Source organism: Nicotiana sylvestris, chromosome 3 (genome assembly GCF_000393655.2).
Source record: "Nicotiana sylvestris chromosome 3, ASM39365v2, whole genome shotgun sequence".
Lineage (NCBI taxonomy): Eukaryota > Viridiplantae > Streptophyta > Magnoliopsida > Solanales > Solanaceae > Nicotiana > Nicotiana sylvestris.
Window position 1 is genome coordinate 166,654,512 of NC_091059.1, and position 13,025 is coordinate 166,667,536.

Consider the following 13,025-nt stretch of genomic DNA (forward strand, 5'->3'; position numbering starts at 1 on the left):
AGTATAGTTACACTTTAGGAAACCAAGATGGACAACCACCTTTCTCTCCTCAATACTTTTGGATTCACAGATATGATAGAGATTCCAGTAGATGGCCAGTCGGGAGGTATGGTTATCTTGTGGGATCATACCAAGGTTATGGTCCATAGCTTTGTGCATAGAAGCCAGGAAATTAGTGCCACAATTGAGGTATTCTCCCTTAATAAAAGTTGGTATTTTACTTTTATTTATGCTAGTAATGATAGTAAAATTAGGAACACTATGTGGGAAAATTTATTAGACATGCATAGTAAAATTAGTGGCCCTTGGTTAATAGGGGTGATTTCAATGATGTCATATGCTCCGATAAGAAATTAGGTGGTAGAAAAAATAATCAAAATAGAGAAAAGGTCGTGTGGGATTTTATTAACCACTGTAATCTTATTGACCTAGGCTTCAAAGGTCCTAAATTTAAGTGGTCGAATAAAAGAAAAAAAAACAAAGGCCTCATTCTAGAAATGTTAGATAGGGTGTTTGTCAATAAGGACTGGATTGAATCTTGCCCTGATGCTTACATTACTCATCTCCCTAGAATCCACTCGGATCATAACCCCTTATTGATCACTTGCAACACTATAAAATGTAACACCTTTAAAAAACCTTTCCGACTAGAGACATTTTGGTGCCGTCATCCGAATTTCATAAATTTAGTTAGAAACAGTTGGAGTAACTCCAACTATATTCATAGCTCCCAAAACTTTAGAGGTAATATCATACAGTGGAATAGGAAGCATTTTGGAGACATTCACCTTAAAAAATCTAGGATTATTGCTAGACTAAACGACATTAAATGCTCTAATAACTATAACTCCAATTTTTATTTATAGAATTTAGATCTAATCTTCAACAAGAGTATAGAGAGATTCTTAAATTAGAAGATGAATACTGGAGAATTAGATCCAGAATGTCCTGGATTCAAGAAGGTGACGCGGATACAAAATTCTTCCATATTGGTGCAACCAATAGAGCTTGGAAAAACAAAATCGTTTATTTCAAAGACGAATTTGGTAATTGGATCAATGAACCTAACAAAATCCTAGACCACACACTCAACTACTTTGAGAATGCCTTCCAAACTGATCATTCTGCCTCCAATTGGTCTCTTATTAAAAACAATCCAAAAACTTTTAACAACCTTGATCTCTCTACCCTGGACAATCATCTTGCAAAGGGAGAAATCTACAAGACAGTCTTTTCCTTCAAACCGTTTAAATCCCCGGGTCCAGATGGCATACATCCCTTTTTCTAACAGAAATATTGGAGCATTGTAGGCAAATCAGTTATAAATTTATGTACCCAAGTATTTAATACTCAATCTCTACCTAATGATATCAACAACACCTACATTTGTCTAATCCCCAAAGTCCCAAATGCCAATAATCTGAAAAACTTCAGGCCCATAGGACTTTGCAATACTATTTATAAAATCATTACCACAATCATTGCCAATAGAATTCAACCTTTCCTCAACCAAATTATAAGTTCTTTCCATCCTAGCTTCTTAAAAGGAAGAAGGTCTTCTGATAATGCCATCATAATCTAAGAAATGATGTGCTATTTTAAAAAAATGAAAGGGAAAAAAGGCTACATGATTCTAAAATTAGATCTGGAAAAAGCTTTCGACAGATTGGAATGGTCTTTCATCTACTTAACCCTTTCTTACTTCTAATTCCCTACTAACATAAAAAAATCTTACTATGAATTGCATCAGCACTAGCAACATTGCCATTTTAGTAAATGGCACTACAACCTCTTTCTTTGCACCAAGTAGGTGTATCAGACAAGGTTGCCCCCTATCCCCTTTCATATTCATTTTGTGCATGAAAATGCTATCCTGACTAATCTGTCACCAAGTTGACATCAATCTTTGGGACCCCATTAGATTAAGCAATCATAACAATAGCATCTCACTTATTTTTTGCAGATGATATTACCCTCATGGCAAAAACTGATAAAAGAAACCTACAAACCATCAAAGAATGCCTTAATATTTTTTGCAATATGTCTGGTCAAAAGATCAATAGAGGAAAATCAAAGATTTTGTTCTCCCAAAACTGTCCTATTCAAGTTACCAAAGAAATTGCATCAGGTTTTAACATCAATATAGCCAATAAGTTTGGCAAGTACTCGGGGTTTCCAATTCTTAACAATGCTCCCAAAGCAAAAGACTACCAATTCATCATTGAGAAAATGCGGGCCAAACTTTCAAATTGGAAAATCAATTTTCTAAACATAGCTGGTAGGACTACCTTAGCCCTTGCTACTCTCAACTCTACCCCAAACCATGCTATGCAATATACTTTGCTCCCAAAAAACCTTTAAACTTATTGATCAAATTCAAAGGAATTTTATTTGGGGCACTACATCAAATCAGAAACAACTTCACCTTATTAATTGGAACACCGTTACCAAGCCTAAAATTCTAAGAGGTCTAGGAATGAAAGATGCCCTTTCAAATAAATTTTGTTTTACTAGGTAGTCTCTCTTGGAGACTCATTAACAATACCTCATCACCCTGGGTTACTGGCTGGGAAATTTGTAACTAAGGAATTCAATGACTTCCGGGCAAAAGCTCTAATCTTAATAGTTGGGAGACCCAATGGATCCCTCAAGTCTCAACTCTTAGAGCTAGCATTGAGGGCCCTCTAAACAAATATGAAGCTAACCTTCCTATTAAGAGATTATACCATAAAGGAAGATGGAATTTCAGGAAACTTCTTTTACTATCCCTTCCTCTATCATGGACAAAATCAATTCTATCCCCTTACCCCTCCAAAGCATAGATAAACCTCTTTGGAGTCTCAGCCCAAACGGGATATTTAACACAAAATCTTGCTACAACTTACTAATCCAAGGGGACATTAGTAACCAAGACTTTGTGTGGATATGGAAACTACCTTGCCCTAACAAAATAAGATACTTCTTTTGGCAAATCCTTCATAATAAGATTCCTTGCCGTTCATATCTCCATCGCATTGGAATAAATATAAACCCCAATTGCTCTAGTTGCAAAAACCAAGAGGAAACCATTGCTCATATTTTCCTCACATGTCCCATAGTCTCAGCGATATGGAGACAGTTCAATATCACAAATATGAACACTGATCCGGACAAACACTGGCTAACCAAGCTGAGAGCCATAAACCCAATTCCCCTGAAAATTCTTTGGAACAATCTCCTACCTTTCCTTCTATGGGGGAATCTGGATCAATAGAAACAACAACAATATCAATAACACCCACTAATCCCCCCGTATGAAAGACATCTCTAACCTAGCCTATGAATTCCTCTTTTTCAACTCCACTGGCACAACAACGGTCGATAAACCCAGCATTAACATAAAATGGTATCCTCCACAACACGACTGGTACAAACTAAACACGGATGGTGCTTTTAAACACGAAGGTAATAAATCTGGTATTGGGGGAGTGTTCCGCAACAACAAAGGAAGATGGATATTAGGTTATCAAAAAATGGATAAAGCTATATCACCTCTGCATGCAGAACTTCAGGCAATCCATGAAGGCATGAAAATAGCAACCCATTACAACCTATTTTCACTAGAAATCGAAACAGACTCCAGTGGTGCTATCCATGCACTTAGTGATGATCATCTTGTTATGACTAATATTATTCATGCATGCAGGTTATTGATGCTCCAGCGGAAGGACCTGTCCCTACGGCATAACTTCCGGGAAGGAAACCAAGTAGCTTATCTTTTGGCAACAGATGCAAACAAAGACACCTTTTGGCAACCATGCAAGAAGTCAACAAAACTACATTCAGCACCACCTCATTTTGTTAACTCTCAACTTGCTAAAGATATGAATGTTGTTTACCTTTCTAATAAGTCACTAGACATTACGGCTTGTAATAGACTAATACTCCTAAGCAACCAGAATGTCACAAATATTGGGCTACCAAGTCGTGACAAGCTGCATTCTCAGATCTTATGTACTAAGAACAATCTTTAATGCTTCTATAATGTAAATATCCTTATTATAAAAAAAAAACAATGTTCTTTTCCTTTCAATTCTTTTCTTCTGGTTATAAACTTTTACCCATTCAATTGATTTAAATTGGTAGCTTTCCAAAATAATATAATGCTCGTCTAATTTATATCAAGACCAACAAATCTCATTGTCAATTGAGGTATGTTTAATTAAAATCTTATAATATTTTCTCATGTTTCAATTCTATTCACATAATAAAACCATCAAACTATACCCTTTTAAAATACAATTAGAAACGTAATAAAATGAGTTTATCCGAATAAGCTATCGCGCTGCTAAATGTTGGACTCCTTATCTAGACAACGATAAGGTAAAAGAGAGAGAAAAAATCTCAATCAATTCAATCTATCTAGTCCAAATATAATGTTGCTGATTTTCTTTTCAAAAATTAAAACTAAACCTCTAGTATGCAAAAAAAATGAAAGGATCAACTAATTTCTATACGATACGATTTCAAGATGGCATAAGATATAAGTGCATGAACTAAATTTAACCTCTCCATTGCAACTAAATTTAAATCCTAGGAGCTGGCTGGGTTCTTTTTTTCTTAAAAATACAAATATCAGGGACCTATAGAAACGTTGCATACAAAAAATTTAGCCATTTCTTGCACCTATAAAAACAAAATAGAAAATTACCATTAATATAGAGAAATACATATAGAAAAGATTGTTACTCCATTTACTTAGTACTTTAATTAATTATTTTGTAACTGAAGACATAATGAGATGTAATAAACAGAATAGAAAATGATTAATTTCCAATTATTAAACAAATTAAATGAAAAGAATGAAGACAAATAAAGGCAAAAAAGGAGAAAACAGATAAATAGGATCTTTGGCCAAAGAGAGGTGCCAAGTCACATTTTCTATTCCATCAATTATATAGATATATAGATTGATACCAAAGTTATTGGGACCATCTACTATCCTATTCACTTTGGAACTCGACTAATTTGGATTCACACTGAAAATTCCCACTTTGGAGCTAAAACGCTTCCTATCAAACACTACAAAAAAAATAGTGTTTAGCGATGGCCGCATTCCGTCGCTAAATCAATGTTTTTCCGTCACTACAGTTGTTTTGCGACGTATTAGCGACAGATTCAAGTTGGTCCCTAAAATGCTCGTAGCTAAGCTTATAGCGACGAAAAATACCAAACCGTCGCAGAATTAGCGACGGATTAGCGACAACATATATCTGTAGCAAAGTTTAGCGAGGGAAATAATCGTCGTTATTTTGACGCCTTTCGTCGCTGCAATACATAACAAAATTCGTCGTTTGTTCTTATAGCGACGAAATCGTCCGTCGCTAGTCATATTATAGCTAATTCTTCCTGCTTTTTTTGCAACAAAAATATTTTGTCGCCAATTCGTCACAAGATTTAATTTTACGCGATAATTTTTTAGCTATGAAAAGTATCCGTCGCTAATTATTTTTAATATATTGCTGATTTTTTTTATTCTTTTTATTTATTATTTTAAATGTACTCTGTTCAAGTATATTACATAAAAGCTATTAAATACACTAAATAAAAAGGCACTGATATAAGTATAAATTAACGATATATTCAACAAGGTCCAAAATATATAGCATAATGCATATAACAGTATCATTAATTACAAAAAATTCACAAGGACCAACAATAAAGTCCTAATAAAGTAGGCTAAACATGCGAAGCTGGAGAGTTATGGTCATCATCAGAGCCCAATGCATGAACCTCATCAATGTTAGCAGCAGTAGAAGATGTAGGAACTGTAGGTGCCACATCTAATGGGTGGTTGGTAAGATTAGTATTTGGCTGTTGCGAGAGTAAGAAAACTAATTCGCGTACCCGCTCAACGATTACAGAAACTATATGATCTGTCAGTGCAGGAATCAATCACATCAATAACTCATCCAGATTCCCTGTTAGTGTTGATTGAGAATTTGGAGGTGTTGCTGACGATATAGCATCAGATCCAAAAAAGCCATGAAGATTTGGCCTGTAGTAGCATATTTAGAAGCCTACTTGCACTGGAACTACAATTGACGCACAAAAAAAAATAGATTACTAAAATAAGACACTTGAAGTGGTAAAGAAGCTCCTACGCCACAAATAGAAAAGAAAGATGCTTTTAAATAGTTCCAGTACTTTCTTCCAAAGTAAACATGCTTAATTAGGACTATCTCCCATTATGGATAAAGTACGAACATCACCCACCAAAATTTTGACCACATGACCCATAAAACATTTATTTCATTTTGATGAACAAGTTAATATTAGAAGATGAAAAGAGAAACCACAACCTATAGTAGCAATAAAGATTCAATGATAAGAATAAATGTGATAGAAAAAAGAAAGAAAGGAAACAAATCTTAGTAAGTCAAAGTTGTCACATGGTACTTTACTGTATTAGCTGATAAACATTACAAATTCAAATAATTTCCCATATCACAACATAAGTATCGATCAAATCCCATGATGATAATGTTCCATTCTAACTGTTTCTTCACAAGAAAAGCCCTAAACAAAGATAGGAAAAAAGAAGACATTGGTATTAATTCCAAAGCCAAGTTTGGAGCTTGTCCCCTATTTTGAAGAGGGCCAAAGAGGATAGGTGAAGACAGTCAAATTTGGGAAGGACAAAAATTTCAATTGCATATATATTGGATCGCAACCCTACCGGGCAAGGCATAATTGGATCGCAAGCATTAATTGCTTTCCATAACTCAAATGACAGCAAAATAGCTTATACAATACAAAATAACGAGTTACAATCCATCAATGCTGAAAAGAAATCTCAGCTTTCAAGTTTCATATCTATCTGCAGAATACTCAAGAGCAGAAAAATTTCTAAGTAAATGAATGAATTATGCAACAGATGTTTTATGAGGAACAATATATATTCCAAAAACAAACCATAATCATATTTGTTATTCAAAGTTATGAACTTTTTCAGATCTAACCATTTTAATTCCATAGTACAAATCTGTCCAGCCTAAATCTATATGATTTCACCATGCCAAGAAGTATGCAAAGCAGAAACAGTTTAAATATTCAGGGGAGAAACAAGAGAAAATGACAAAGATATTACATTCTAAGGCAGTTGTGTAGGACAACTCTAAACAAATGAATATTAATCTTCCAACATTCACAAACTTAGACTGAATATTAATCTTTCAAGTCTTCTCTAAGTACCTTGGCCTTCTATTTAGTTAAATGAAATCACACTGAAACATTACTAGTAGAGGATAGAGCATATTTGATATCCACTTACAAGTCTCTTGCGATGCTCCCCAACACTGACAGAGCCACCTGTGTGAGTCCCAGTGGCAACTCCGCTCCCACCACAATAATTTTTTGTATTTATTTCTGAATTTTCAACACACTTAGGATCTTTCCAAAGTCTCAACCAACTTTCCCACACAGTATTTGGAATAGTGTCTGGTTGCACCCTATTTGATTTTAGTTTGCTAACAAAGTTACTGTATCTTTTTGCTGTCCTACGCTCCCATTGGATCCACACCGCACTATCAATTGAAGAATCCCAGTAGAAAGCCTTCTGAAATAATTTTATAAAGTAATAACATTAATAAGTTACATATAAAAGTTAATATACTTTCTAAATCCAAGACTCAATAAACACTTAACAATTAGCACTGAGATAACTGCCAGTAATTTCATTGGCTTTCAATGAGCTCCTCCATAAATTCACATTATGACAAAGAATGCTTACAGTTAATTCAAACATGGAAGTCATGAAGATTAAGTGGCCAACAAACCTTTTGCAAATTAAAACTCATGCGAAAATTGGTCTAATAACCCATGATTCTAGAAATGTCAACTTCATGATATTGGTCCAATACCCCATGATTGTAGAAATGTTCTTTTTATCTCGACTATATATCATAAGATAAAAATAGTATTTAACTATTTGTGTAATTTTAAATCTATATGTTCAGTTAGTGATTTAGTATTAGAATAGATCTAAACACATCACGCTTTGCCCTTTCAGAAAATTCAGTATTTTTACAGAAATATTTTATACAATTCTTACATAGGTGGACGAAAATTCTTACACAAAACACCACGAGTTCCAGTCACACAAAATTATATGAATTCTTACACAAATATTTTATACAATTACAGCTCGATTCTAACAAAAAGATAAACTCAAATCCAAACCATGCACAAAATTCATATGTTATCTAAGCACCCCCACAACAAAATTCACACAAAAGCTCAAAACTTTTTACAAAATTACTGCTAAAAAAAACAGAAAAAGCAATTTTGTAAACAATTACAGCTCAATTTCTAACAAAAAATAAACTCAAATTCAATTTATGCACAAAATAATAGGTTACCTCAACTTGTTTTTCTGGTAGTTCTTGAATGAATCCGAAGCCTTCACTATAACAAAATTGCTTCTTCTAAATTGAGAATTCTTGTGAAAATAAGATGAACCATTTGGCCTGTTTGACCAAGATTGAGAAAATGAACTCTTTTAAAGGAACCAATATGCGCGTTTTTAACATTATAACAAGTATAAAGCTGGTAACTAACAAGAAAATCACATGCATACATGGCTATTTCTGCAGAATCCGAGGGAGGAAAACAATAACAAAGGGTAGAGAAAATCTGGAATAAAGATGGAGAAACATTGAAAAGAAAACACCAAAATAAAGCACAAGACAGGATGAACAAGCTTCTCGCCTAGATCTACAATACATGAATGAAATCACAAAGAAGCTTACCTTATCAAGGACATACAATCCCTAAATCAATGCACGACTTCGAATTTCAGCTTCATGTCTGTGAGAAAAGACATGCGTGTGAGGAACTAATTGAAGCATCTAATAAAGCAAAGGAAAAAGACATTATAGCCCAAAACAGATTCTCTGTTTGGAGATTCAGGCACGCCACGGGCTCAAGCAAGCATTTCTATTTCAACCCAAGAAAAATGACAACGAATAGTTGTAAGATTCACACCCAATTTTTGGTGTTTGAAGAAAAAAAACTCACATTTGTTGAAGAAGAGTGAAAGTGGGAGTCTGATAGAGAGGAGAGGAAATTGTGTTTATGCCCTAATGGTTGGAGTCTTTTAACTAGGGTAATTTTATTTTGGGAGACGGAAATTTAGCAATGAAAATAGCGACGGACTGAAATTCTGTCGCTATTAATAATTAATGAAATTTTATTTTAGGAAATTAGCGACAAAATATTTTGTCGCAACTAACTTTCGAATGTATTGATAAGTAAAATAATTCAGCGGCAGATTTTTTGTCGTTAACTTCGTCGCTAAGTTTTAATAAATTTTGTCGCCCAAATTTCGTCGCTAATTTTGTAGGTAAAATAAATGCGCTAATATTTAGCGCCAATTTTAGCGATGAAAATATATTTTTGTCACTAATCTGTCGCTATATTTGATACGAATTATTTACTAGCTTATTTGACGACAAACTATAAAATTCGTCGCTAAACCGTCGTTATTTAGCTACGGAATATCTCTTGTCGCTAAATTTCATCGCTAAATGCTATTTTTTTGTAGTGAAAAGCAACTTAATTCCTAGGACTCCAACTTGATAAGACCGGACATCTGGTTAAGCATAGAGAAGTACTTATCACTCCACCACAATCTTTGATGGTGGAATTAAATTAGTCGTATAAACAATATTTGGTATAAGGCGGATCCACGTTTCTATCTTCTTCCTTGAGGGAAAAGTATATATAATATTTTTGCGCTTTAATCTTGTGAACAACAACTTTTTGTTCGTCCTGTTCTCCTTTTTCTTTTTTCAAGTTTCTATCTCAACAAATGGAATATTACTTGTATATATAGTTATACTGTTTTGAAGGGCAGTCCGGTGCACTAAGCTCCCGCTATAGTTATACTGTTCCCTCGAATGAAATTGAAAAATGGTTACTCCATGTAGGAATATAGTCATCATTTTCGGTACTAACAAATTTGGATTAGAAGAGAGAAAGACATGAAAGCACATACCGAATATTCATCACGTCTCATTCAATCGTTGATAGTAAGGCAATTAAATAACTCACATATATTTAACTTATGTATCAAAAAATTTTGTGCAGAATCATATACTGTTACATAAAATGAGACAAATGGAATTATTTAACGTACTTTTCTTCAGTTACAAGCATGATCTTAAAATAGATAATTAAGGTAACATTTAAAACACTAAAAAGCTTTTTTACAAATATTATCTCACTCCTTTCAAGTAATTTTCTATAGTACATTGGAATTATACTCCAATCGTACACAGGTAGATTTGAATGAATAATCTAGAAAATATGCTAAGTCACCAATCTGCTATAACGATTAAGTGTACTCGTACGTAATGATCCTTACTGATAGTGACTTTCCTCAAGAAAAGAAAAGAAACTATTGACATTAGAAAGAAAAAAAAATCTAAATAAAGAAATTTTAAAATCCAAAAATTTCGACGCTTATCTTGAAAAGTTAGTTTGAGCAATTTGAGAGTAACCAGCAATACTTGACAACAAACTAGAAAGAAATGGATTATTCTTAATACATGGGCAGATCTACATATTAATTTTGGATGCTTAAGCATACATTGACCTTGATAAGGAGTACGCATAATTATTTTGAAATATTAATGAAATGGATATAATAAGTTAACAAGCACCCACGTAACAAAAAGCTTTATGGGTGCTTTGGACAAGAAATATGGCTAAAATATTAAAGAAAGTGGGCATCGGCAGTTCGGTTCTATCATTTTAATAAAGCACTATCTTTTAGTAGTAATTAGCCATTTATAGATATCATTTGCTATATTACGGATTATAGATACCTTTTATGTGGTTATAAGATGTATTTAAGTTATTGTATTCATGAATACAATAGCAAAAATATGCGTGAGTCAGGGAAGTCCAGCTAATCGGTTGTTGTATTCAAGTTTTGACTGTATTCATGGAGTGAAATATGAGATTACAGCTGAACAAATTATTGTATTCGACTATATTCACGACGTGAAACAGGGAATTACACTGTTTTTAAAACGAAAAGTGAATCAATTAACATAATAGACTCCTAATATAACTCAACAAACTCAATTATAACACACAAATTTTATATTTTCAGTTACAAAAAAGATTCTCAACCGAAAAATACCCCAATAAATATAGCAATCTTCAGAGAAATTATATAATATATCTGAATATATAAATTATATTAATCACAAAAAACTTATGAATACATTCATGGCATATAGCGAGATAGTGAATATAATGAAATACATAGAATCTATCGGGATACATTGAAATACAATGAGAAAAAAAGACAGTGAATACAATGTAATACAACGAGATACATTGAATTACAATAAAAAAAAAGACAATGAATACATTGAAATACATGAAAATACATTTAAATATATTAATAGAAAATCAAATTGCTCAGCCCCAAACTCCATCGTCTTTGTTCAAGAACAATCCCTAATTTCCGACGAATTCGCCGTTCACCAGAAGCCAGTAGTGAAAACACACCGCCTTCGTGGAAATTTCACTCTGAATTGTTTGGTAATAAAAATTCCTTTAAATTATTAGAAGCACGCCCTAGTGGAGCAATATCGTCATTTTTGCCAAAACCTTCTGGAGAAGGATCTCAAGAATGACTCCACAACTATAACGACTAATCTCCTTTCACCTTGTACTACCACGGTACTAATGAATCTGCCATAACTATTGTACTTTTGAAAACTAATATATAAAAGCTTTCTTCTTTCAAATCTGCCATAACTATTGTACTCTCTCCATAAAGCCCAGCACCCCTCACATAAATTCAAATCTTTACGCATACAAATATATAAAAGCTTTCTTCTTTCAAAATTTTGGTGCTTTAACCAACTCTTTCCGCTTTTTTCTTTCTTGAAATAACTGGAAATTGATGTACTGAATCTTTGAACAAAAACCTAGATTTACAATTCGAAATCAGCATTTTTGAAGTGGGCTTTGCACAAATTCGATGGAAGGAAAAGGAGATCGAAAATTTTAATGGGATGGGAGAAGAGAATGGGATGCATAAAAGTAGAGAGAGAAAGAAAAAAGTGTAACTGATTAGCGTATTTAGTGGCTTAGGGCTAGGAGGTAACCATATTTAAATATTTTGCTATAAATATTAAAAGGTATCTATCGAATATAATTTTTTTAAATGATATTTATTTAAAATAAATAAGGTGTTAACCTTTGCTATAGAAGGTAAAAATTTCTTCCTTTTTCATAGGCACTTTTGTTCTTTCCATTAGCCACTATTATGATACTACTTTTTTTTTTTGCTGACTTTTTGTTTACCTTTTTCTTAAAACTATTTTTTTTTACTTTATCTAAATCACTATATGAATGAAAGAAAAAGAAAATCTACTTAAAAAGGAACTCCAAAGTTGTGATGACCCAAAAGGTTATCTTCTGTTTTCGAACCCGAATCCGTGTTCCGAGCCCTTATAAACCTCATGTATTTCTCCTCAATTTATGTGCGCAGTCCGGGCGTGATTCCGGAAAGTCTTTATTTGGAAAATTTATAAAATAATAATTTTTGTCCTAAAAAGTTGATTTTTGTTTACTTCGGTCAACGTTTTGGGTAAACAGATCTGGACCCGTGATTTGACGGTCCCAGTAGGCCCGTAGTAAAATATAAGACCTCGGCGTACGCCCATAATCAAATTCAGAGGTACTAAGCCCGAGAAATAAATTTTTGATGAAAATTGTAAGACTGAAATTATAATGATTTAAAGAAATTGATTAATGTTTGATCTCGTCGGTATCACGCCCGTATGTTGGTTCCGGAGTTTGGTACAGGTTAATATGATATTTAAGTCATATATGTGAAATTTGTGAAAACGGAATTTATTTGACATGATTCGGATCTTTGGTTGAAAAGTTAGAAGTTTTAAAACTCTCTTAATGATTTCCTGCAATTTGGTGTTAAATCCGTAGTTCTAGGGGTTATTTTG

The 13,025-nt window shown here is 33.4% G+C and overlaps 1 long non-coding RNA gene across 1 annotated transcript; it reads right to left on the reverse strand.

Annotated features, from left to right (window-relative positions):
* Nucleotides 1-5,697: 5,697 nt before the first annotated feature.
* On the reverse strand, nucleotides 5,698-9,108 carry LOC104227588 (uncharacterized). The gene is made up of 5 exons (XR_711148.2): nucleotides 9,058-9,108; nucleotides 8,790-8,847; nucleotides 8,400-8,507; nucleotides 7,313-7,597; nucleotides 5,698-6,074 (listed from the first exon to the last, which is right to left on the reverse strand). It is a non-coding gene; the product is annotated as an uncharacterized lncRNA (long non-coding RNA).
* Nucleotides 9,109-13,025: the final 3,917 nt, after the last annotated feature.